General features: G+C 46.6%; 1 protein-coding gene across 7 annotated transcripts in view; it reads right to left on the reverse strand.

The window, feature by feature from the left end:
- Positions 1-26,997, reverse strand: part of HYCC2 (hyccin PI4KA lipid kinase complex subunit 2) — a 1,329,865-nt gene that overhangs the window by 1,132,681 nt on the left and 170,187 nt on the right. For 5 of the 7 annotated variants that reach the window (XM_069615445.1, XM_069615449.1, XM_069615443.1 and 2 more), the window contains 2 exons: positions 15,722-15,787; positions 15,529-15,597 (listed from right to left, as the gene is read on the reverse strand). The exons of the other annotated variants lie outside the window; for them this stretch is intronic. The gene's annotated coding sequence lies outside the window, so the exon portion shown is untranslated. The remainder of the gene's footprint in view (positions 1-15,528; positions 15,598-15,721; positions 15,788-26,997) is intronic. 7 annotated transcript variants of the gene reach the window in all.

The raw sequence follows: 26,997 nt of genomic DNA on the forward strand, positions 1-26,997 counted from the left end.
TAACACTGCGAAAGGCTCAAAGTCTGAACTCTGCAGAGCAATAGGCAGGCGCTGTGCCCTTAAGCACCTTGCACTGAAGCAGAAGCCTAGTGTTGGGAAAAGCAAAAAATCCTTTTGGTATGCATGACAAATGGGCATGCCCCAACCCCCCAATAAAAAAACAAGGTTATTTTGCTCACTTTTCAGGGAGCTTTTTTTGCAAACTTTGCAAATTCGGATTTCGAACAGGCAACCCCTTCCAAATGTGTGTTGGGGCCCCAAGGAATTATTATTGGCTGTCTTTCTTCTTGGGCATTGTTCCAACATGCCTTGGGCTCACCATGAGAGGAGTACATTCCAGACATACCACTGGTGCGGTGAGCACCTTCTTACAGCCGTTTCTCATTTCAGAGCCACACCTGTTAGAATACAGTTGCGTTCCTATTTTACACACAGCTCCTCCACCTTCCCTTACAATGCCTTGCTGAGCATCGCATCTATCCCTCATCATTCCAAATATCTACCCGACTCTGCACCTCCCTACCACTACTGAATGTTCGATCATGCTCTTCCTTTGCCTCTCTTACAGGCTAAAAGCACTTTGACGCCTTAACATATAGAAGGAGCTATACAAATGCAATATAACATATGGTTTGCTTTACTTGGCAGGTAAAAGAAAGTACGTGACACGCCGTGCTCCGTTTTCTACAGCTTGCAGAGCCTTTATTAGTCTTCCTGTGTTTGATCATTTGGTTGATGTAAAGTTGTGTAAATAGTTTGGTAAACTCCACAAGCACGGCTCTCAGAAGTACTCGGTCCCCATAGGGCTCAACATGTAACTTTTAACCAAATGAGTCGCTTCTACCAAGAAGCCACTATATCAAGGAACTTTTTACTTCTGCGAACAGTGAGGCAGCAAGGAAAAGGACATTTATTTTCACCTTTAACACAAGTAAAAGCAAAACAGCATCGAAATTAGACGTTTTTCCATTTCAAATGATAACCCCCATACCCATTACCAGGTGTCACCGCGCCCACTAAACCTATAAGAGCACAGCATACATCAATACAGGAAAGGGATTAAGGAATTAGATTTACTAGTTAGAGTGTCAAAGAGGCGTGCTTTACTGGATCAGACAAACGAGCAGGATGTATTAACATAACAAGAGATGGTTTGATTTACTGTGGCAGGTTTATTCACAGTACTCCTCTAAATATATAGAGAAAGAAATAATAGCTGAAACCATTAAAAGAAATAATTGTCCTCATTAATAACACTACAAATCTATACACTAGCCCCAACACCAAGTCAATTACTAAGAAGTGGGTGAGGGGTTCCAATTCCATCATGTAACTCCAAACTGCTGGAAATACTCCACAAGCTTAAGCTTCCAGACCATCAAGTCACCTTCTTGAGGCACCGTTTTTTTTGTTGTTTTTAACCGTTTCCTACAACACGGTTTTGCAACTCGGTACAAAACACACTAATTGTCCAGCATGTCTGTGTTTGCACTTTGTTAGTCATTCACCACGTCTCTAAAAAATGCCTGCTTAAAACAATCCTGAGGTAAGGCATAGCAATGGTATAGGTGACGAGGTGAGGTTTTTGCAACTCTTTATTATACACTTAACAGCAGTGAACCCCAAGCATGTAGGCCTGCAGGTCGCAGGGTCAAACCCTGGCAAGGCCAACTCAGCCTTTCATCCTTCCGAGGTCGATAAATGAGTATCAATTTCGATTGGGTAGTCATTTATGTAAATATGTTTTATGTAACGCGCTTTCGATTAAAGCGTCATATAAAAAGCAAATTATATTTAAAAAAATATATATTATTGAGCACATGTTACTCGCAGCACCCAGAAACGTTGCTGACAGTTGCTCTGTCACAATCACGGTGAAGAGGCCAAGACGGAGAAGGTGCTGCAGTTATTAGACAAGGCAGTGCAGGCGGAGTCATTCAAGTGTGATAAAGCTAGTCATTAGGGTGCAAAATGTACCCTTGTCACTAGACATTGGCTAGTGATATTGGACTCTTGGTGAGTAAGAAATGGTGTGCTGTGTGTATGTATAGAATTGAGGTAGCAAGTGACTTTATGATGTCTGGCTAGTAGCTTGCAACTACAATTTGTGCACCCTGTAGTCAATTAGCCTGCCCTGGCATATAGACCCGATATATTACATGTTGACGGAAGTTATCACAGTGGGAAGACAGACGAGGTTAGGAAGATTTTATGGATAAAAGCATAGAAAGCATGTTCTTGATTTATCAAAGTTAATGGCTACATGGGGTATGCATTGCACAGGCAGCACTGTAGGAGGCTACTGACGTGAATCCTTAAACTGCAGATTAGATAAGGCTCATGAAGACCAAGATTCTACTGTTGAAATCAGAAGCAATAACGTTCTGCTGCTACGCCCAAACTGCCTGGGCTGTTCCAATGTGTAATGTAAAATGCCCTAATAATGAAGCGCTTGAGAAGAACTTGAAGGCCAATAACTAGGACAGCCAGGCAAGCCCAGGGAAGACCAACCCGACTGCCATTGTAATCCGCAGTCAAACACCCATCGGTGAACCCACAGTTAATGGGGCAGCCTAACTCGCAGCACTCCTGAGTCGCTGCACCACTTGGAGCTACAGCACCCGCAGCACTGACTGGAGCAGGTGCTGAATATATGAAGCGTCCACTGTCGCCAACTGAGCCTCTCTCACCTGAACCCTGCTATGGTGTAATGGGGCTGTTGGCAGTAGCTTAGCAGGTGCATAATCGGCAAATGAGTAATATGGATGCTCAACTGTTCAAAGGTAAATAAGTTCCAAATGGATGTTTCGTGCATGCAAATTTTTTGTTTGTAACAATCCTAACAAATAATGTGAATGGTGGATACAAACTCGTTAATGGGCAAAAATCAGTGACCCACATGCCCATCCTGATGTGCAATTGTCAACTTCTGTTCCTTTGAACAGCTGACAAGTGAATAATTGACTCGGAGATGGCATGCATGCAAAACATTCCATCATCAAATTATTTGCATACTAGTAAAAAGTACCCGTGCTCCGGATAGGTTCTGTACACAGACTTGATAACGCTCATCAATTGTTGAAAATCAATGATCCTGTAGGTCGCTGTTCTGAGCAGCAGATCGCTAGATGTGCTTTGCACTCTAAAACTGCACTGAGAATGGGTGCGTGTGGCTGGCTAACATACCCCGGAGCAGACATGGAGGGGAGGCGAGATAGCGTGCTGCAGCATAGTGGGACCTCCTGTGCGCTCTCCCCACTGGTCACCTCACCCTGGCGCACCTCACCCTGGCGCAGTGCAGTGCGTTGCCGTGCAAATATCTTGGACACGTTACATCCTGTGGCCTTGAAACGTGGTTTCCAAGGTCCCACAGGGATCTTGGACTTTTATTCCTCGCGTCAAGATGCTTAAAATGAGCTTCGTCTGGTCCTCCTACAGCCACATTTATGTTTCGCCAATTTCAGGCAACAATGTCATGTGTGAAGGGGCTGAAATCCGGGGGAAAGCAGTGGGGTGTCCAAAGGTCATTTGGCCACTAATGTCAGGAGGGTTCTAACGGGTAACTATGCACAATTTGGTGCATATTAGTGGAACAGTGTGGAATTCTATAAGGAACAAAAACATTTTTTGCTTTATATATTGTGACGAATCCCACTTCTCCCCCAGAGGGGGACCTTTCCCATGGGGCCAGGGAGGTGAGATCTGATGTACAGCAAGAAACCAGCATGGCGGAGCGGGCGAGAGCAGACCGCGAGAGTCCAGGGAAAGTCAGAGAAGCTTGCCGATGTTGCCAAGGACCGTAACCTTCACAGACCAAGTTAGAAGGTACATGGAGGGAGTCCGGGAAGGCAATGGGAAACCCTAGAAGGTGTGGTCAGGAGGAAGTACAGAACCAGCTTCCTCGTCCCAGTGGGACCAAAATGAGAAGCGAAACATACTGAGTGAGAAAGCACCCCAAAGAAAGCTGAAGAAAGATGAGGGTCTGGGACCCGAATGTTGAGAGGTTTGGAGAGTTTTATTTAGAAGATAATGCCTGACAGGATAGTGACCGGGCATGAACAAGATTCATTTTAAACCTCAGAAAGGGCTCTGGGATCCACATGAGAAGAGAAGACCAGAGCACGAAAGAAATATCCTTTCGCAAAGGTCAGAAGAAGACCAACAGGACAGAGACATTCTTTAACCAGAGATATCCTTTGGCAAAAGTTGTGACAAGCCCAGGAGGAGGAAAGAAGCACCCCCCCCCCCCTTGCCACAATTGTGACGGCAAGGGGAAGGAGGATATTCCCCCCCCCCATCATTTACAAACTCCCTAAAACCATCCAGAAGGAGGGAGCCACACCTCTGGAGTTAGGGCGAGACCAGTTATATTGTTTTTCTTTTGAAGTGTAAGGGACGGAAATTTGGACATAGGAAAGAGGACTATATACTTTTGACGGACATTCTGGCATCATCCTTAGTTTTGTTTGAGGCAGGAAAACCCCTCTTAGTTATAGGGACAGGTAGTGTTCTTCCTGATTTTCTTTTAAATAAAGGTTTATGATAACAAGCATGCCACCTTTGTGTCCAGAGTCTACATCTGCACACTTACAATATGTAGAGACTTTTGAATGGGGACAGTGTGTCTGATGTCATCATGCATATTATTGGTCAGAAATGTTCCATACTCATTAGAGTGTCCTAAAGCAAACACTACATCTGCTATTTTGCCCATCTGTCATTTGAAAAATGGACAAATGAGGCTGAGTGTTCAAGAGCCTTGTTACATTGTTGCTGCAAGCAGTGTTAGCAGCGCTTTTTAAGTCTTTCTACAGTTGTTATTCTTCGAGTACGCTCCTGTCTTCAAAAGCTCCAGGGTCAGCAGAGTAAGGAGGAGTGTTATGTGTTCTCGTCAGAAAGTGGGGTAGTGTTCCCCAAGCAAGCCGTCAGCTGGCGTCCCAAAAAAAAAAAAAGAAAATCACAGGACAAAGACACACCAGAACCACCAGCCAAGGGAACTTCGGAAAAACGATGTGCTCCTGAACTGTAACTGGCCTCTACCGTCCATTCTCGTTGGCGCAAGATTAACGGTTTATTTGCCCAAAATCCAACCAAGACGGCCGACATTGACTCAAGCAAGTTTTATTAATATCAGCTTAACTCTTCCAGCGGGAGTTACTCGTGGAAGAAATCAGATTTTGTGGTTTGTTTTTTGTGTCATTGACGGAAAGAGTGATATTCATTTGTCAGGAGCTGAGCAGACTAGGTGTGCTTGGTCCTCCTGGTCTACCGCTCTTGCATCCCATGTGCAGAGTAGCTACATGGCGGCTTCCCTTCGTAGCAAGCAAGGGCAGGGACCCCTGAATGAGAGTGTGACGTTTTCGCACAGGCTGAACCTGTTAGCGATAATGGAGCCTCACATGATTGAACGCCTGAAGCAAATTGTGTTAATAAATCTATACCGGCAAAGCGAGGTAAGATTACTACATTTTGCAATACAGCTGAGGTTACAGGATCTACAAGTTCAACACAAAGCACTTCTCATGCAGTGCGAAAAACCTAATTTGCATAAAGAGCAGGTGGCGTGTACCGAAGTTGTTACTTCAACAATTCCAGTGGTCTGCCTGCAAACAGCCACGTTGATCGGAACTCTAATACAATTAATAGCCCAGTGGGGCCTAAGGATAGTTCCATGAAGACCAACGATGCAAGGAAGGAAGATTCAATTGTCTTAGACACATCTTTTCTAAACTCTGTTGGGATATGGAAGACCTCATTAGTAATAAGTCATCCCGCGCCTTTTCATAAATCTGTCGCCGGGACAGAGTCTTTGTACATGCAACAGAACAGAGAGGCCTTTAGTTTCAACACCAGCCTTATTGAGGCTCAAATCAACACCAATGTTTTTACTCCAAAGAATATACATTCACGAAGACTTGGTGGGACAAGTCAACCGTCTGGCGGAGTCCTCCTGCGACGAGGACGGGTAAGGCGACCGGTGACGGCGCTTCCTAGAATGCCTCAATGAGGCAGAGGAATGGCAGGAACCACTCCTAGACCGAGACCCCCCCTGCATTTACGCCGACGCGGAGAGTCGCCCCTCGAGTCATCGGTCGAAAGCCCAGCGGATTTCGATTTATGGGGCTTAGACACCCTACCTACCTTCAATTTCTTCTTACGTTCCCGCAAGGCCTTAGACGTCAGGGACTGGCAATCCTCGCAGTCAGTGGCGTGGCTTTCGCCGAGGCACCAGAGGCAGATGCCGTGCGGGTGTGTGATGACATCTTCGAACCGCAGTCCCGACATTTCTTAAAGCCTGACTTCGGGGTAGTAGAAGAAGACATCACTTTCAAAGAAGAATGGAGTACGCTGAGATTCCGAAGCAAACACGTTTGCGGAAAAAACGAAACTAAGGCTACGGGCGCCGTGCATCCTATATATAACATCCGGTGACGTCGACCCTCGAGGGACAACGGATCGACGCCATCTGCAAAAAAATGTCCGAAGCAGCACAGCTGTGGACATTACCGGTCATAGATGTGGAATACGTCGGAGGGCACAATCCCCTCAAATATCTCATAATAGCTTTGTATCATTTTCTTAATAATGAGGGTTTCATATTTACTTTGACTTTTCGTTTATGATTTTTGTTTTATGCTTACGCTTGTATGGGATTTTCTTTTTCTATGTAAGTATTGTAAAGGTTTTTGACAAGCCAAATCCAATAAAAACTAAAGGACAAATGATCCATTTCCCCATGATTTAACAACTTGGTTAACCTTTCATTTAAAACAAAATGAGCTTACTGTTAATTCATAGTTAAAATGGAAAATGTTCAAAATATCAAAAAGTACAATGCCCAAACTGTTCTATATACTGGGCTTAGAATGCTTTAATGTGTGACCAATGTTAGAGTTAATCTGCTTACAAATGTTCCATTTGCCACTAGATTTCCCAAACATTACTTGTTGAATAATCCAAAAGCCGCTGTCAAATACTTTAAATACCAACATTCTGACCACTGTTAATGATCTTGTGTGCTTAAAAATGCCCCATTTGCATTCCTAAACCTAAAGACAACCTTAGTCTCAAATTAAGTTAACACCCATTGCAAATTCACCCGGACTAGAGTACTTAATAGCTACCCATTAACATTTGTAATATTTTGTTTTTTTACAGTTATAGTTTCGGTTGCCATAATTTTGCCACCACCTGAAAGCAGATCTGATCTGTTGCAGCATGGATGTGGATCCCCATTTCATTTGATACGCAACGGTTTCTCATGGCCCACAAAATGTTGGGGACCCCTGCTTTACACGGAAGTTTTGGACCAAACACATATAGGTTCTTGAGAGTAAACTACAAAAAGTTAAGGGATTACCTGTAGTAAACCATGATAGGATACGACAGTACAAAGTGGAGTCCATTCCAGATGTCCAACACCTTGGAAGATCAAAGTCCAACAAAAAGTTCCTATAAGTCCTTGCCCCTCTTTGGGACTCACTATGCTACAAAGGAAATGATCAAACTATGTGGCCTACAGAAAGTCTTGTAACCTAAAGTCCTTAGACTCCAAGCTACACTATGCTTCAATACAAAATGTGCCATGGTTGGGCCAAAAGCAGGAGCTACAAAAGTCCTAAACTACAAGTGTCCAACCCTAACAATCAAAATAAAAACAAAACTGTTCTTCTGAATGCACCTTGAGGAGTAATGCACAGCCTGGAAATTCCTTCAGCCTTTAAGCTTCTTTTACCACGTCTTCCAAGCATTATGATCTACAAATAGATTTCTTCTTGAGCCTCTTTAGGGCCTTTGATATTCACTTACAGGTTTCACCCTACTCTCGAGTCTTCAGGTTTCACAGGAGACCTCTCCTAGACTTTGGATTGTTCACTTTTTACTTCTGATCTCTCATAGACCTTGGTTTTCTCAAGATTCTGAGCAAGTCAGCCATTGACCTTGGGTTTAATGGGTGTTTCTTCCCTCCATCGACCTTAAGGGTCCATTTGAAGCAGCCAATAATCTCTTCCCCACCTGCCACGGGCCTCAGTCCTTCCCTCGGGGGTCATTGGTGGAAAGCCTCTGGTTCTGGCACTCCAGTTCCCACAAAGGGCTGGAGCGGGGCTGGAGCCCCCTCCCCCGCCCTCCTCCAGGACTTCCCAAGCTTTGCAGCTCTCAACCACTCCTCACAGTCTTGCACTGCTTTCCTCCAGAAAGAAATACTTTGTCTTTTCACCATCTGCCTTCCCTTGTAGCAACAGAGCATCAGCAGGTATGACAGTTACCCACTGTAGCGACTACCTTACTCCTAGTCCATAGTCCCCTTTCCTCCATAATTGTTAGACATTCTGTCCATCGGAATGGGGACCGTAGCACTTCTAAGCATCAACAAATTTACTTGCGTCCTTTTATTTTTTACGCAGGGCCACTGCACGTGACCGCAGCCCCGCATTCCTGAGCTCCGCCCCGCGCATCGCCCTTCAGTCCTTTTCTATCGCCTCGCCAGATCAAGGACCATATTTAGCAACAATAGAGGGTACTTAATAGAGAGGACGGCAGGCTGGCGTACAGAGGAAAGGGGACTATGGACTAGGAGTAAGGTAGTCACTACGGTGAGTAATTTTGTCATACTCCTACGTCCTGTCCCCTTTCCTCCATAGATGTGGGAGATTCCCAAGCACTGACCATAGGAATCACGGGTGGATGGAAAATCTGTTATTGGAACACATTTTTAAGGACTGCCCGGCCGAATTGGGCATCAGCCCAAGAGCTCAGGTCAAGACAGCAATATCTGCAAAAAGCCAATAGGGAAGCCCACATAGCAGCCTTCGCTATGGACTCCCAAGGGATTTCTTTTTGGAAGGCAACTTCAGCCGCTTTGTCACGGACCAGATGTGCATGAATGCCTCTTGGGGGCTTAAGGCCTTGAATTTTGTAGGCCTCGGAAATACATAAAACTATCCAACGATAGATGGATGTTCGAGGCTGGTTTCCCCTTTCGGTTCACCAAACGTAACAGAGTTGTGAAGAACCCTAGTTCGCTTGTTCGGTCGAGGTAGAACTTCAGAGCACATCTGATGTCTACATTGTGTAAAACCCTCTCGGCATCGGAGACTGTGTTCAGGAAGAAGACCGGTACATATATTGACTGGTTTAAATGGAATTCAGAAACCACTTTGGGAAGGAAAGGGTGAGTGCGAAGCACAACCTTATTCTTGTGGAAAGTTCGGGCCGGATGTTCGACAGAGCTTGAAGCCCACTTATCTGTCTTGCAGATGTCACTGCAATCAAAAAGGCCACCTTCCAAGAAAGGTACTTGAGCTCGGTAGTGGCCAGGGGTTCAAAAGGCTTCTGACAAAGCAGTGAGGACCACATTCTGATCCCCTTTGGGATGAGGGGCCGAACCAGCGTGAAAAGATGAAGACCTGCAAAATGTCTCTCGATGACTGGGTTTGCCAGTGAAAAAAAAAGCAACTGTCTGTAGACAGTTAAGCCGCAATAGCCGTTAAGCATGTCATGCATAAGAAATCGATGCCAGGGGCAACAAGGTCAGATACAAAGGACAAGACGCAGTCAATAGAAGCCTGTCTAGGATCAGGCTCTTTGGCTACACACCAATGACAAAAACTGAGCCACTTGCGCCTGTACTGAGCTCTTGTAGAGGGCTTTCTTGCCACTTTAACTATACGCATGTTGTGCTTGGAGAAGTTGAACTGCGCCAATGATCGGAACTCACAATTGTGAGGAGGGGGTTCCACAACTAGCAATTGCTCTGGTGAAGACGGTCGGGAACCTGCAGAAATGTGATCGGGCAGCACACCGACAGGTGCTGCAGTTCCAAAAACCAGAACCTGGCTGGCCACCAAGGAGCTATGAAGAGGAGAGTGCAGTTCTAAGAACTGCAGAGTTTCCAGAACGACCGATGAATCGGCGGGAAAGGATGAAAAGCGTAAGCTTTCATGTTGTCCCACAGGATCTCGACAGCGTCCCCCAAGGAAGACACTCCGAGCCCGTCCCTGGAAGCATAAAGAGGAAGTTTACGGTTCAATGAGGTCGCAAAGAGGTCCACCGCTGGAGAACCCCATCAGTGTTCATCTGCCACTCATAACACGCTGCTGATTGGCGGCTGAGGGAGCCTGCAGCCACACTGATGTGACCTGGAATGTGCACAGCTTGAAGCCAGACATTGTGTTGGATAGCCCACTTACAAATTTGGATAGCAAGGTCCACCAGAAGGGGAGACTTGGTGCCCCCCGGTTTGTTGATTTAGAACATCACTATGGAATTGTCTGTGCAAATTCGAACCACACTGTTGGTGATCGAGGGTTGAAAAGCCTTGAGCGCCAGGAAAACTGCCAGGAGCTTGAGGTAACTGATATGGAACCGCCTGTCCTGAGGCGTCCACAAATCGTACACCTCGAGGTGATGCAGTGTCACCCCCCACCCCAGAAGGGAGGAGTCTGTAGTAACCTTTGCTAGTGGGCAGGGCTCCTGGAAGGAGGTCCCCACTGAAAGGTTGCAGGCGGATGACCACCATTGAAGATCCGCTGTCATGCAGGATGGGACTGGAATCATCTTGGAATCCGGATCCGTAGCCTGGGACCAGCACTTCGAACAGCAAGCAGAGTGCGCCTCATTTTTAGGCGTGCAAGAGGTAGAGCTAACACGCAAGAGGTAATGAGGCCCAGGAGTCTCTGGAACCACCAGGCCGACATGTGGGAAGATTATAGAAGAGTTGGCACATGGCTGAAAGGTCCGTAATCCTCTACTCTGTTAGGAACACTCTGGTACTGACAGTATCCCAACAGAAACCCAGAAAGATCAGGTCTTGAGCACCCGTCAGACTATTTCTGCCTGTTCACCGACAGCCCAAGATGGAACAGGAGCTGAAGGAGTAACTGAAAATTTGCTGTAGTAGCCTGTGGGCTGCGCAGGAGCCAATCGTCCAAGTAAGGATATACATGAACGCCCTGCAGTCTGAGGAATGCTGCGATGACCGCCATCATCTTTGTGAAGACACTCAGTGCTGAGCTGAGACCAAACGGAAGCACACGATACTGGAAGTGTTTCGTTCCCATGGAGAACCGCAGATACTTTCGATGCGGGCTCCAGTTCAGAATATGCATGTAGGCATCCTGAAGGTCTACCACGCTGAGCGAATCGGCCTTCCGAGAGAGGCCTTTATCTGGAAGGGCATAATCATCTTGAATTTCTCTTGGGGTAGAAAAAGTGAACTAGGAGTGGTCGAGGATAGTGCAAAGGCCAGCCTGGTTGGGTTTGGGCACTGTAAACAGACAGGAGTAATAGCCCTTCCCTTGCTCCCGCAAGGGAACAGGTTCCACAGCTTTGAGGTATGGATGTTTCTGTACCTCTGCTCTGAGGGAGGGCAATCCAGTCTGCTGGAGAGGCGGGTGAGAGGGTGTGGTTGGGGGGGGTGAGGGGCATGCGGAAGCCCACCAGGGCAACAGACAAAACCCATTGGTCTGCCACGCCTTCAGATGAGACGAAATTCATCGTCTCACCGGAGACTCGTGTGACCGATAAAAATATCATTTAGATGTTTTAATCGGTGGGAAATCCACCCGCTGCTAGGAGGCTGTTGATCGAGAGAAAAACTGGCCACTTCGCCTTTGCCGTTTACGGCGAGGCACACCAGCAGGAGCCTGTACGGAGCACCATGGCGGTCCTGAAAGCCTCTGAAACCAGAAAAGGACCTCGTTTGAGACCCAGACCTCGAGTATAAGGTGCCTTTGCTGGGGTTTTTGCAAGGATCGACAATGACTTGACCGTTTGAGTGCTTGCCTTGGTTTTTGCTAGTTCCTCATCTGTGGAGGAGTGGAACAGTCCTCTACCCTCTAAGGGGAGATCAACCACCTTGTCCTGAAGTTCCTTCGAAAACTTTGTAGCATGCAGCCACGCTTGGTGTGAGAGGTCTACTCCGAACATAAGTATCATAAGGCCTCGAGCGGAAGTGTCAACATGATGGGCCGCAGCCTCAAGTAAATACTGCGCCAGCACTCTGCTATCGGATAAGCAGCCCTTAAAGTCTTCAAGTCCAGCAGGAGGAATACATTCCTGAAACTCGGAAAGCTCCTTACACAGCTTGACATTAGCAGCTGCCAGGATAAGCTTGGTATTAGCCAGACGCAGCTGAAGAGCCGAATTAGAAAAAACCTTTTTCCCCCCAATGGAGTCAAGAAGCTTGTCCTCTTTGGAAAGGATTTGAGACGCTGCAGTAGAGGATGTAGAGGCCAGCTTCGACTGGAGCGTAGCTGCTGCCACCACAGTTGATGAGGGGAGTAGACATGCAGACAAGGATATGTCCTCAGAGGGGTGTATCTTGTAGCGAGCGTCAATTTTCTTGTTTAGGTGTTGCCCTGAATAAGGTTTTTACCAGACCTTGCGGGCTTCGGTCAGGACATTCTTTTGAAGGAACAGGCCAGTGCGCTCCTGTGTTGACAGCATAAAGGCTCCAGAAAGTACCTCTTCTTGTGGAGCCGGAGGCTCAGGTATTGGGAGGTCTAGCAAGGACATCATATACCCAGCCCAGTCATGAAAGGCTCTAATAGAGAGGGGCAGGTCGTCGGTGTCCGGGTCCTCTTGATCCTCATCCAGTGAGACGGGAGCATTAGACTGGTCTGCCGCACTTGGTGTCTCAGGCCCAGAGGGCAAGGTTGAGTGCGCAACGCGAGTCGTTTCCACAGGAGAAAGTGGAGGCGGTAGCCCCACAGGAAGTGGTGGAGGAGGTGGCACTACTGGGAACTGTTGAGGGATTGCCGGAGCAGGGGCTGGTTCAGGCAGCTTAGGATACATTTCCTTAAATAAATCCTTAAAGTACGCCTTCATGGGATCAGACTGCATAAGCGTCTGAAACTTGCCAAAAAATGCCTCCTCAGAAGAAGATCTATGCACTGGAGTGGGTAGAGGCTGCTCGGAAGGGGCATACCCCCAGGATCGCCAAGAGGATGGTTGCCAGGATGGTCCTCCTCCAACAGAATCCACTTAAACCAAAGGAGCGGATGTAGGAGGGAGCGAGACTATCCGGCAGCAGAGCCCGAGCACGCCAATCCATTGAATGGCGGAACAGGTTCTTGTTGGCCACAAAACATGGCAAAGTCTGCTCTGCCCCAAAAACAGGCCCCCAAGTACCAGCCGTAGTGAACGTCGGTGTGAGAGGTAGACAAAAAGCCTGCCGTGGACCACAGGGGTTGGCCCGCCATTTTGTTAACGCCCGAGGTGAACTGCGTCACAGGTGTCAGTGAGGACGTGGTCACCACAGGGGAATCCGGGGACTTATGTTCCATTTAAGCCTTGTGACAAGGAACCTCGGCAGAGCCGGTGCTAGCAGATCAAGTGTTTCTGCAACCGCTTAGAGACTGCTGATGAATTAGCCCTAAGTGATGGAAACCTCGGCTAAGCCTGTTCTCGAAGACTTGGTGTTTAACCGGCTTCTTTGCCCCCTCAGCAGGATCGGTTCGACCACAGGTCTGAGTGTGGGAAGGCTTAGAGTCACCCCCTGAAGCCAGAGCCCTCAAAGGGGGCCCCTCAATCTTGCTGGTCTAAGATATAGCCCCAAGAAGAGGAACCTCTGAGCTTATCATGGTATGTTTAGTCACCTTGACAGGAACCTTGAGCCGAGACTCAGTACATTTAGTTCCAGATGTGGAAACCTCAGGCTGACCACAGTGACAACAACGCCAGAGGTACTGGGCCTAACTTTATTCCCCAAAAGGGGAACCTCTGATGAAGATCCGGTCTTGTCAGCCACTTTGCAGGGCACCTCAGAGGAAACTCTGGATCGCTGGTTAGATCCCTTTCGGGACACCTCAGGGAGATCCCTGGCAACAGAGCCACTTCAGCAGAAGACCCCAGGAAGGAGTCCCTTGGCCGGGGTGCCCCAAAAAGGAACGGATTTAGCGGTCATTTCCTTTTTTCTTCAATGAACTGCTGTAAATGTGCTGGAGGAATCCACTGGAACACCTGCTCCCACCTGACAAGCCGACGCTGGGGGCTTGGACGGAGAGGGAGTCACACTAGAAGCACAAGTCCCACCGGTGTTCCGGGCTTAAGCACTCCAGGCAAAGAGAGCGGAGACCCGCCCTGGCGAAACGACGTTCGCACGATAAACAGGGCACGAATCACAGACGCTTTGGCATAGACAGAAGAACGATGACCGTGGAACCAGAGCAGGAAAATGAAGGACAAGGGAATAAAAAGAAAATATTCCCTGAGATGCAAGTGCGTCCGATCCCGACCGCGTGGATAAAAGGACTGGAGGGCGATGCGCGGAGCCGAGCTCTGGAAGGCGGGGCTGCAGTGACGTGCAGTGGCCCTGTCTAAAAACAAAAAAAAGAGTTACTTTTTTTATGCTTAAAAGTGCTCTGGTCCCAGTCCCGAAGTATGGAGGAAAGGGGACAGGACGTAGGATTATGTCTGTTTCTTCCGGGGCCAAGATACTGAATTGATTTTCTACAGCACCTTTTATACCAAAGAAGCTGTGGTGTGGGTATTTTGTGAGGATGACTGGCTATTCTCCAATTGCTCTTGAATTCCCTCCCAGGATTTGGTTAGTCTTGTCAGGAGTTTCAAATTCTATTATTCTATAGTTATTACTTAAGATCAACAATTGGTTTATTGGATAACGGTTTTTATTTGGTTTCAATTGGAACCACAAGGTTTCATAACCATCCATGACGTGCAACACCATCTTGGAATTTCCTACATTGAGCATTTGCGGCGCCATGGTGTTCGATAGCCTCTTCTGTCAGATACAACATTAACCACAGTATGTCTGCTGGAGTACATGGTCTGAGTGCCCCACTGTTCGTCTCAGTTTACCGGTTCAAAGGTCTGTCTGCTCCTTTGTGGTGTAATCTGGGGAATGGAGTTCGCAGGTATAAAACTAAACAAGAGCGTTCTTGAGGCTAAATGACAGCATATTTTTGTGATAATGATATAAAACAAACTCCCTGTCTCATCAGGTAAGGTAAGGAAAATCGCTAGACTCAGGGGTGTGTCACTTTTCAAATTTAACATCACAGAACAATTACAAACAAGTGCAGGGAAAATTATACCACTCGCACTCTAACTTAACACGAATATTTTTAATACATAATTATAAAACACAATTCAGTAAAACATCATAAAAAAACAATATAAAATATCCCAAAGTGCTAAGTGCAGATACCTGGAAGGTGTAGTTGGCACCCAAAGGTGTCATAATGTGCAAAATATGCAATCTTATTACAATAATTTGAACTCCTATTTACAACAATCAAATGGCTGGCAAAACACAATGTTGGACACCATTTGGTGTAGTATTCATTTCAGCAGAATCAACATCTTAGTTGGAAAATGATAAACCACAGTCACAAAGACAGCAAAAGAAAACAAACCAAACCATACACAGAGTGCTCCAATGAAGTATTACTCTGAGGTTGATGTGTACGCTGACTAATGCTTGGTTGACATCACGTGTGGACCTAATTAATAATGGTCACTAATCCAAATATCCACTATTTCAATTGGTATAATAGTGGTGCTTACCGTCTATTAATGTTGGTATCGCATCCTGTGTGGCTGGTAACAGGGTCTGTAATCCAGTCACCTTTATCCCTATGGATATACAAGGAGGACACAAGAAGTCCGGTCATCAAAACCGAGAAGCGGTGGCAGACAAAGAGTAATCTCATTACATTTCATCACAAGTTAATATTGGAGAAGGAATTGCAGCACTTACTGTCATTCTCTCCAAAGTACTATTATTGAGTTGAACCAAAAGCGTAGTAGTGGTGCGAGATTATACCTGTAGGGCAAAGTACACTTCAATTAACTGTTAAGTTAGGGTATACATATGTTAGACATAACAGTCTATATCAAATAATGTACACCAGACAAGGCATATCTTAACACGAATGGAAAGTACGTGGAGGTCACAGCCAGAAAGGGGAACTACACCCAATATGGTGACACTGGTTCGTGTCTAGTAAAATCAAACAATGGACTAAACACGAAATTAAAGATCGTGCCCCAACATGTCACATATCTTGAGCTACGAAACGAGGTAAGCAAGCATCCGGAGTGTAAGCAAAAATTGTTTCATTTTGTCGCATCCTGCACTCTAGATGGAGCCAAACAGTGCCAGGCTATACAATATTGCAGAAGGTAGACCGTGCAATGTGAATGGGGAACGTGCGAGAGGCAGGCGCATACATTAGAGAAGTGGTCGCCACACGTGTAGAGACGTGGGCACGAAGTACGCTGTTGTGTATCTCTACCCAGTGCCGAGAGTAACGAGCAGATAATAAAATAAATAAATAGAAGTTCGTATCGGAACTCGATCAATGCGGGCATACTCACCGGAAGGTTGAGGTCTCGCGGGGAGCAGAGCTGGGGTGTGTATTGAATGACGCGCCAGAACAAACAAAAACAGCGTCATGTCTGTAATTTCACGGTACGGAATGTGCGTCTAACCCAATTCCGCGTACGTGCTGTGTCAGTAGGTGTGTCATCATAGAAAAAGGACTAGTGGACGGTACTGGAGATACATAACGCCATTTTGGAAAGGTAGCGTTATAATTGGAGAGAGGAAACTCAAAGCAAAAGAACAGCTTCGAGAGTCACTGATATCGTGCTATAACTATTATTAGTATTATTCAGAAACAAAAAGAATTGAGTTAAATGTTGCTAATGACAAGGATCATCACAGTGGTACGTGAGTTAAGGCTACGGTGACTATAGCCACTAAATTAAATGGTGTACTCAAGTCACTCACACTAATGTGGTACAATAGTGCACAATCAGTCACTAGGGTCATAAACATAGTGTATAAACACCAGTTAGTTGTCTACGTAATAAACACACTCCAATCTATATTTTCATTCAGGCCTGTAAGGTGGCTTTTAGTGAGGAAGATCATTTTCTGTTCTTGTATACTAAGCATTTGTTTGTTGTTACAAGTATTGTCAGACTGTTCGATTTTCATTATTACTGACCATCTCAATTCTTCTGGTTTGTGACCAAGGCTATTAAAATGACCAGTTAGGGGTGCATAAGGTATTGTTCCTTATGCAACTTTTGTGCTCCCCTATTCTGACCTTTATTTTTCTGTTTTCCCAATATATAGCCTGTCACAAGGGCACCAAATCGCATAAATGACCATCATAGAATTACAATTGCTCAAGGATCTTTGTTCCCACAATTTAGGTAATCCTAAATCAATTTTTTTGTTTTTTAGTCTGTGCACAACAACTGCATTGTCCACACGGGCTATGTCCAGTTGGTTTAGGTAAGCCCCATTGTTCTGTAAGTGTAGTTTGTTTCTGTTTGATCAGCACATAATTTCTTGTTGTTAATTCCTTCAAATTGTTACATCTTTTAAATGCACATTTTGGTTGAGCGAGAGGCCAATCACCTTCTTCTAAGAGATGCCAATTCCGTTTGATGATTTTAGTAATCTCATTTGATAATGGATTAAAGGTGCTCACAAACACTAGGTTGTCATCTTGGTCATTTTTCTGTCGATATTCCAATAGGGCGTCCCTGTTATTATTTGAAGCCCTTTTCAGTGATCGTTTAACAACTTTTTTCGGATAGCCTCTGTTCACAGGGTTCTTTTGCAATTGGTTTGACTCATGCTCAAAATCCTTCTTGCTGCTACTATTTCTCTTCAATCTGAGAAATTGGCCAAACGGTAGATTTTGCCTGTTATGTTTGGGATGGAAACTCGAATATAGAAGCAAAGAGTTTTTGTCAGTATCTTTATGATACGGTTTAACTTCCAAGATTCCTTTATTAACATTGACATATATTGTCAAGTCTAGGAAGTTAATTTAATTCTGACTTTTGGTGTTAGTAAATTTCAAAAAGGGATTTTGTGCATTGAGCCATAGTATAAACAAATCATATACCTCATTCTGTCCAGACTAAATCATAAGGATATCATCGATATACCTTTTCCATAATTTTATGTATTGTCTGTAAGGATTGGTCTGATTCAGTATCACATTAGATTCAATTATTTCCACATATAGATTTGCTAACGTTGGGGCCACCGCTGAGCCCATGGCTGTACCATGTATCTGTTTATAGTATTTACCATTGAATTCAAAGTAGTTTTCACAGAGAGCCATTTCAGTACACCACAGAATGAAAGAATTAGGAGTTCTGCCTGTTTGTCGAGATTGCAGTAATTTCTCTTCAATCATATTTAAGGTGTCTATTTGAGGAATTTTAGTGTATAGAGAGACTACATCTAAGCTCACTAACATGTCATTAGTCTCAATCTTAAAGCCTTCTACTATTCTGATAACTTCAGTTGTATCCTTAATGTAAGAAGTCATCAGTTTCACAAAGGGGCTTAAATATCGGTCAGCAAATTTTGATAAAGGTTCCAAAAGGGAACCTGTACCTGAGACTATAGGTTTACCGGGTGGTTTATTCAGAGTCTTATGAATTTTAGGTAGGGTGTAGAATTTCGGCACATTAGGTAATGGTGGTGTGAGGTATTCTGCTTCTTGTTTGGAAATCCAATTTCTGTCTTGGGCTTTCTTGACTGTCATTGATCAGCGTTTGTAATCTTCCAGTGGGATCCACAGATAGAGGCTCATAAAAGGATGAGTCGCTTAATTGTAGGTGGGATCCCTCTTCATCACTTTTGATGACCCATCAGGTAGCGACCAAGTCAGCCCCATACCCTGCATCTCACTCACCCGATAAGGGAGCTTGGACAGTTCCTCCAACTCCTACAAGCATCAGTGGGGTATACAGAACTGTCAAATTATCACTCCCTCACCAATATCCCATTACTATTTAAGCTACTGGAGAGGGCGGCAAAGTCCAGTTTTGAAAAAGAACAAAGTCACTATCTGTATTAGGAATGCCAATGAGAGTTAGGTCTGGCTCATTGGTTAGAGTCTGTCCTGGATATTCAAAGCTAGAAGTTGGCCAATCTTGACCATGGACAACCTGTACTTCTACTTCTCATGCTTCGAGAGCTCAGTGGCACTTGGGCTATCAGAGGAGGTCAATATATTAACTCCAAGATGCTGCCTCTTCTCAGCAATCAGGGCTCACAGGTGTTAAGGATAGGTTTCAGTCTGATGTGGGCTGTGTGATATGTCCAGTATCACAAAAAGTGCAACTCGTCCTCTATTAGAGCAAAGGAATACATTTGAGGCAGTAAAGGCACGGCTGAGTAATGTTGAAATGAAATGCATGCCATTATATCCATCAAACATAAAATTGTCATGATCGTGGTTCTTCTATGAGCTGAAAGCTGCATGGGATTGGCTGAAAAACAATAGTGTGGCCTGCGCAGGTGAAGAGTTTTTCACTCGACGTGGCTCTGGCGGAAAACAGTGGAGCAGAAAAGGAAATTAGGTTTAATCAGTGGGGCCAGCGCCGATCTGTGTTGGGAGACAGCAACTGAAGAAATGCAGCAACAGAGGATGGGACAGTGCAGAAGGAAGCACAGCTGCATACTGGAGCAATACAAGCTCATTTATCATGAGAGAAAACGTTTCACAGTACGATTGAATATGCCAGGTGGATGGGGATGGGTGTTGCAGACCATGCAATTTTGCCACCAGGTGATTCTGGAGTAATGTGAACATTCTTAAATGTGATGGTAATTAGAACGATGGATGGGGGCCTGTAAAATGGAAGGGACCTTTGTGTGTGCTCCTTGTAATTGTGAGAACATTACAGCCACAAGGCGCATCTTTTTCCTTCTCTGCTTCTACCTGCTCCTTCTTATATGTGCCAGTAAAGGGGCCGTTTCTCAGGGCAATGGGCCTTATTAAGAGCCTGTGTACTAATGAAGGTGTGAGAGGGGAGGTTGACATTTTGGAAATGGGAACAACATTCGAGTTCAGGAATAGTATACGCCACCTTAGTTTTGATCCGTTGTAAATGAGGGTTGAAAGGTATATCATAAGACATTTTATAGCCATCAGGATCTGGGGGCGTGGAGGTGGTCTGATGCAGTTCCCAGGTGTGGTCTGCCAGTGCCACGCAACCTCTGGATGTACGGACTAGATACTGTCACTATTTTTTCTTTACCTTGGTTACAGGGTTGGGGTGAGTGGTCTGGTTTGTCAATGATAAGTGGTATGCGGGTGTGCGTGAGGAGCATAGCTGTGTCACATCCAGGGGTAGGTTTAGGGATGCACTGGTGGGATGGATCTTGTTGCAGTGTTGTTTCTCAGTATGGTTGCTTTATGCTCGGACTTTGTATGTAAGTGGATGGATGGAATGAAAAACGACTTGTGCAATCAGATAGGGGACATAGCGGAGCTAAAAACAGAGTTGGAATGTGTTGCGGCATCAATCGGTTGGTGAAAAGGAGCAGAAGAGATTTCCCTTTAAATAGAACATGTGTGGGAATATCGATGCTGCAGGAGACACCATTTAACCACAGAGGTTCTTAAAGTGCAGCACCACGGGAAAAGTATGCCTCCTCATATTCAGCTTTCTCTAGAGGTTTGTTGATATTGGTGCACAATAAGATCCTGCTTAAGGTGGTGGATGTTATTTCTGATCTCGGGGAAAGTTATTTTGGACTTATAGGAAATCTTTATGGTCCGTGATTATTAGATGAACAAGTTACTTTCTTACCTGGTAACGTTCTTTCGACGGGATGTTCCTCCGATGTATTCCTTATCTTTGATATACGTTTCCAGCTTGCAGGCATCGGAACTTTTTTCTCTGTAGCGGGTGCTGCGCGTCGACGTCCGCCGAGTCGATGTCCCTCGACGGCTACCGTATCGGTGCCGACGTCACCATGCCCATAAATAGACACGCGCTGCGTCCGTTGCTCAGTTCCGTTTTGTAGTATAAGAAAGACATGCCTGAATTGGTTAGTAACCTTGAAGGAGCGAAAGCTGCAACCACAAGGGAAATTATCATTGCGGGGATGGGTGGGAGGGGCGATAAGGAATACGTCGGAGGAACATCCCGTCGAAAGAACGTTACCAGGTAAGAAAGTAACTTGTTTTTCGAAGGGATTGTGTCCTCCGACGTATTCCTGATCTTTGATAGACTCCCATAGCAGTGGTATGTAATTGGAGGAGGGAGTGATAGTGTTATATATATCCCTTTAGGGATGGACCAAGTGTGATACGGCTTTGCCAAATCTGGTCTCTTGAGCAGTGGAGGAATCCAGATTGTAAAATTTTGTTAATGTATGTGCGGATGACCATGTGGCAGCTGCACATATGTCCCGGACCGGTACCCCTCTCTGGAGAGCCGAAGAAGCTGCGATACCCCTGGTTGAATGAGCCCTGAGGTTTTGGGGTGGCTCTTTCCCTGCTAATCTATAACATTCCAGGATGGCCAAGATAATCCACCTGGAGATGGTTTGTTTTGTTATGGGTAGTCCCAACTTGTGACCCGAGTATCCTACAAACAGCTGGTCTGCTTGCCTGATTCTAGCCATTCTGCTGATGTAAAAGCCGAGAGCTCGCCTAGGGTCCAGGCTGTGTAGCCTTTCCTCCTCTTTCCCCGGATGGGGAGGAGGGTAGAATGAAGGCAAGGTAATTTTCTGAGTAATATGGAATTCAGAAACCACCCTTGGGAGAAAATTAGGCTTCACCTGGAGGACAACCATGTCCTTGTGGAAGATTGTATGTGGGGGTTTACAGGAGAGAGCTTGTAGCTCACTCGCCCTCCTAGCCGATGTTAGTGCTACAAGTAGGACAGTTTTAAGTGTGAGAAATCTTAATGCGCAAGAGTGAAGTGGCTCGAATGGAGTGCCCATTAAGAAGTTTAAGACTAAATTTAAGTCCCATAATGGAACCAGGAATGGTTTTGGAGGGTAAACATTAGTCAGACCCTTGAGAAATTGTATCACTAGAGGAATTTTGAAATATGATGGTTCCTCCGCAGTGCGCTTGAAGATAGAAAGCGCTGCGAGATAGCCTTTTACAGTGCCAACTTGAAGGCCTGAGTTTGCCAAGTAGAGTAGAAACGATAGCACCGTTGGTGTATCGCATGAAAAAGGGTCGATATTCTCTTCCCTACACCAGCTGCAAAACGTGTTCCAACGGCAGCGGTATAAAGACTTTGTTGCTGGTCTTCTGGCCGAAAGCAACACCTCCATGTCGTCATCCGGGAGATCCCAATCCTTGTACCTCAACCTTTCAGAAGCCAAGCGTGAAGGTTGATGGTTGTGATGTCTGGATGGAGAACCTGACCTCCCTTCTGCGAGAGAGGATTCTCTTTGAGTGGAAGACGGATTGGAGGACAGATGGACATATCTAGAAGGTCCGGGTACCACGTTCTCCTGGCTCAGTCCGGGGCAATTAGGATCATGGTTTTCCGGAATCTTCTCAACCTCCTGATCATTTGAGGAATAACAGGGACTGGTGGAAACGCGTAGCGGAGTGGAAACTCCCAGTCCACTACGAACGCGTCTCCCAGAGATCCTCTCGGGGGAAATTTCCTTGAACAGAACAGATCGCACTTCCTGTTGGTGCTTGTGGCGAACAGATCCACCTGAGGGGTTCCCCAAAGGGCGAAGATCTCTTGAAGGACTTCCTGAGCTAGCTCCCATTCGTGGGAGACTGTGCTCTGCCTGCTCAGAGCATCCGCTGTCAAATTCTTCTCTCCGGCTAGATGGACTGCCGATAGAGAGATTCCTTCCCGAATTGCCCAAAACCAGAGCTGCATTGCCTCTCTGCACAGTGGTAGTGATCCTACGCCTCCTCTTTTGTTGAGGTAGTGCATGGCCACCGTGTTGTCCGTCATTATCAGGACATTTCTCCCCTGTACTGCTGGCAGGAAAGCTTTCAGTGCTAGTCTGATCGCTCTCAGCTCTAATAGGTTGATATGTAGTCTGGACTCCGATGGAGACCAACGACCGCTGATGGTCAAGTCGTTGGCATGGGCTCCCCACCCTGTGAGCGAGGCGTCTGTGACTACTGTTATCTCCGGCCATGGTTACCAAAACAGTTCTCCTTTCAAGATGTTCTCTGAATAGGCCCACCACTGAAGGTCGTGGGCTACCTTGTCCGGAATCCGGAGGAGGTCTGACATTCTCCCTGAGAATTGTGACCACTGACTTCTCAGTGCCCACTGAAGAGATCTCATTCTCAGGTGAGCCTCTGGCACAAGGAAGATGCAGGATGCCATGAGGCCTAGCAACCTCAAAAAGTCTATGGCTGGGAGACGTTGGGCATTTTGAAACTTGGTGACCATCTGCAGAATATCTTGAGCCCTCACCTCTGGTGGCGAGGCTTTACCCAGGGAAGTGTCCAGGACCGCTCCAATGAACTGGAGTCTCTGAGATGGTATCATCTGTGACTTCTTTAAATTGAGGGAGAAGCCCAGTCTGTGAAGGAAGAGGCAGACATAATCTAGCTGGGTCCGGGCCTGTTCCGAAGATACGGCCCTGATCAGCCAATCGTCCAGGTAGGGATAAACGTGGATCCCTTCCCTCCTTAGACTCGCCGCCACTACCGACATCAGCTTGGTGAAGACCCTCGGGGCGGAGGTCAGCCCAAATGGCAGAACTCGAAATTGATAATGAGAGTTGCCAATTGCGAACCTCAGGTATTTCCTGTGCTTGAGATGGATTGGCACATGGAAATAAGCATCCTGAAGGTCCAGAGATACCAGCCAGTCCTCGAGCTGGAGGGCCTGAAGGATCTGAGAGCGAGTTACCATCTTGAACTTGTCCTTCCTGAGGAACTTGTTCAATTCTCTTAAGTCCAGGATGGGTCTCAGTCCTCCGTCCTTCTTTGGTATGAGAAAGTAGGGGGGGCGGAGTACCAGCCCTTGTTCCTGTCCGCTACAGGTACCGGTTCTCCAAAATTTCCTGCAAGAGGAGCGGATCTGGAACTTTTCGGGAGCTGTTCCCCGGTGGATGACTCTGAGGGATGTGTAGAAAGGGTAGGCAGTAACCTTGGGCAACTGTCTCCAACGCCCAAGCATCTGACGTTATAGCCTGCCATTCCGTCAGATGGTGAGTTAACCTGCCCCCTACAGGTGTCTTGTGTGCAAAGGCCTCAGAGTGGTTTGGGGGCAGCTGATGCGGATGCCGAGGGTAAAGAGGCACCTGCTGCTGCTGCGGTCTTAGTACCTTTGACCCGTCCACCTCGGGTGGATCTTCTTTGGCCTCTTTGAGCCGGCTGTCCTCTGCCTTTTCCGAATGCGGAATAATAGCGAAAGGACTTTCCTCTCCCAGAGGTTCCTGATGGGCGAAAAGGAGTTTGGCGGATAGCAGCTCCTAAGGATTTTGCTGCTGCTTTAGAAGTCTTTAACTTTTCCAGACTGTCATCAGCCCTTTTTCCAAATAACGAAGAGCCGTCAAAGGGCATATTCAAAAGTCTGGCCTGTACATCTGGAGCAAAGCCAGACTTTCGCAACCACGCATGCCTGCGGATTGTTGTACTAGCCGCCATGGCCCTGCTGATACTGTCAGCAGAATTGATGCCAGTTTGAAGAGACTCGCACATGGCATCTTTGCCATCTTGAATGATGGCAAGGAAGGCTTCCTTCTCCTCTCCATCGGGTATGCAGTCAGCCGCTGATGAAGCATACTCCCATAATGTGTGACTGAACCTGGCAAGCGTACAGGTGGCGTTGATGGACTTCAACGCCATACTACAGGCAGAGAAGACTTTCTTTGCCATAGAATCGTACCTCTAGTCATCCCTGTCCTGTGGGACAGTAGGGTAAGCAGTCCCACTGCTGGATGAAGTTGCCGCTTGAACCACCAGGCTCTCTGGGGTTGGGTGTTTTGACAGGTATTCAGGGTCAGCAGCCGCTACCCTATACTTTGTCGACAGTCTTTTATTGACTGCTGGGATGACTTCGGGAGTCTCCCAAATGGATGCAATTTTTCTTTGTAGGGCTGCATGGAAGGGGACCACCGGGTCTTCCTGTGGGCCTTTGCCCAATATATCCGTTAGATCATCCTGTTGGAAAACAGGTGAAGGAGCAGACCAAACCATAAATTCAATTATTCTTGCCATCAGGGTTCTATATGGTGTTTCGGCATGTTCCCCTGGGTCTGGTTTTACAAATTCCACTTCTGGGGAAGTGTCAAGTCCACTGGCCTCATGAAGTGAGTCCTGTAGTTCCTTCAGCCTCCTTTCTTCAGAGGTGAAATCCTCTGCAGCAGGCAGTGAGGAACTCAGTAAACCAAAAGTTTCTTGGTCAGAGTCTTCTCTTTCTTCATAAATTGAAGAAAGACCAGGGTATTCTGATCTCTGAAATGGAGTAAAGCCCATCTCTAGGGCTGAAGGAGCCAAACTCGTCGTTATTGGACGAGCAAATGTCCAAGTCGTCGACGCCGATGTAACCGGCCTCGAAGGCGCCGAAAATGGCGTCGAAAAAACTGGAAGGGGCCTCGAATTCGAGAGGATCGGGATCCTACTCGAGGTCATCGACGACGGTCTCGGCGTCGTGCCGGAGGCCCTTGAAAACACTGTTGGCTGTGGAACCTTGGTCCTCTCTTTCATCGGTGTCGACGATGGCGTCGAGTCGATCGACCGTTGCGTCGAGGAACCCTTCGACAACGGCGTCCATGGCGCTGACCCGTGCGTCGAGGGAATCCTCGACGACGGTGCCTTCTTACCCGATGGCTCATGGTGCTCTCGGGTGGAATGTTTCGCCGGGTGCTGCGACTCGCAGCATTTTGATTTTTTGGGTTTTTCACCCGGGGTATCACCCTCAGCTGTCTTCGAGGGGGTCGAGGCCGCGTTCTCGAAGACGCTTAACATTTTCTTTCTGAATTCCTCCCACTCAGTTTGAGAACTGTGTTTGGTGGGACAGGAAACTCTTTCTGGGGACACCGAAGACGACGAGGAATGGGACCTTAGACGTCTCTAGATCTCAACGAATGGTGGGAGCTGCTTCGAGATCTAGAATGGGAGTGTTTGACGGCGAGGAGACGAATACCTCGGCCGACGAAACCTTCGAGGAGGTTTTGGCTGACTTACCTTTCGAGGTTCCCCTTTCGCTCCTTCAGGGCTTTCACCGTCATTGACATGCAGTCCTCGCACTCCAAACAATGGTGCTCGGACCCCAAGCACCATAAACAGACCCTGTGTGGATCCGTTATTGACATTTTTTTACCGCAGTCTCGACATTTCTTGAAGCCGGATCGCGGCGTCGTCGGTTCTGATGAAGAAGCCATCGAGAACGATAAGGAATATTCGTCGAAATAGATTTAGATAAACCTGACTGAACTGAGCAACGACGTTCCGAGGCCCCACGAAGCGCAGAAAAACGGAACTGAGCAACGGACGCAGCGCGTGTCTATTTATGGGCATGGTGACGTCGGCGCCGATACGGTGGCCGTCGAGGGACATCGACGGACGTCGACACGCAGCGCCCTCTACAGAGAAAAAATTTCCGAGGCCAGCAAGCTGGAAACGTATATCAAAGATGAGGAATACGTCGGAGGACACAATCCCTTCGAAATATACATATATATATATGTACACACCCAATGTAATGGACTGGAAAAGCTTTGAGCATTAAAAGCATACTCAAGAAATATTGGGATCATATCCTGTTGCGGATGGGAGACTAACCGTGTATGTTAAGGGGGGTTTTGACTGACAGGGCAGATGTAAAAAGCCAGAGGACGCCAACGCAAAAGCAATAATTAGGATAATGCAAGAGATTAGATTACGAGAGATATGGAGAACGCCTCACAGCAATGAAAAGGGTTTCTTGTTATGCTCAGGGATGCATTAATCATATTTGCCAAATGATTTCACTATAACGGGAGTAGGGTGTGTGCTAGAGTTTACAGCTGCAGAGTACCTAGATAACTATTTTAGATGCATCATTACTTGCAATATGTGGTTGGGCTTAAACTTATGCAGTTAATAGAAAGAATGTCACTTTAAATCAAAATCATCAATTAACTGGAGTGAAAGAAAGAGAGTAAGGGAGGGAAAGGGAGGGAAAGGGAGGGAAAGGGAGGGAAAGGGAGGGAAAGGGAGGGAAAGGGAGGGAAAGGGAGGGAAAGGGAGGGAAAGAGCTAGCTCAGTGGTGGCATCA

Source organism: Ambystoma mexicanum, chromosome 9 (genome assembly GCF_040938575.1).
Source record: "Ambystoma mexicanum isolate Mex_15411 chromosome 9, UKY_AmexF1_1, whole genome shotgun sequence".
In the NCBI taxonomy this organism is placed as follows: domain Eukaryota; kingdom Metazoa; phylum Chordata; class Amphibia; order Caudata; family Ambystomatidae; genus Ambystoma; species Ambystoma mexicanum.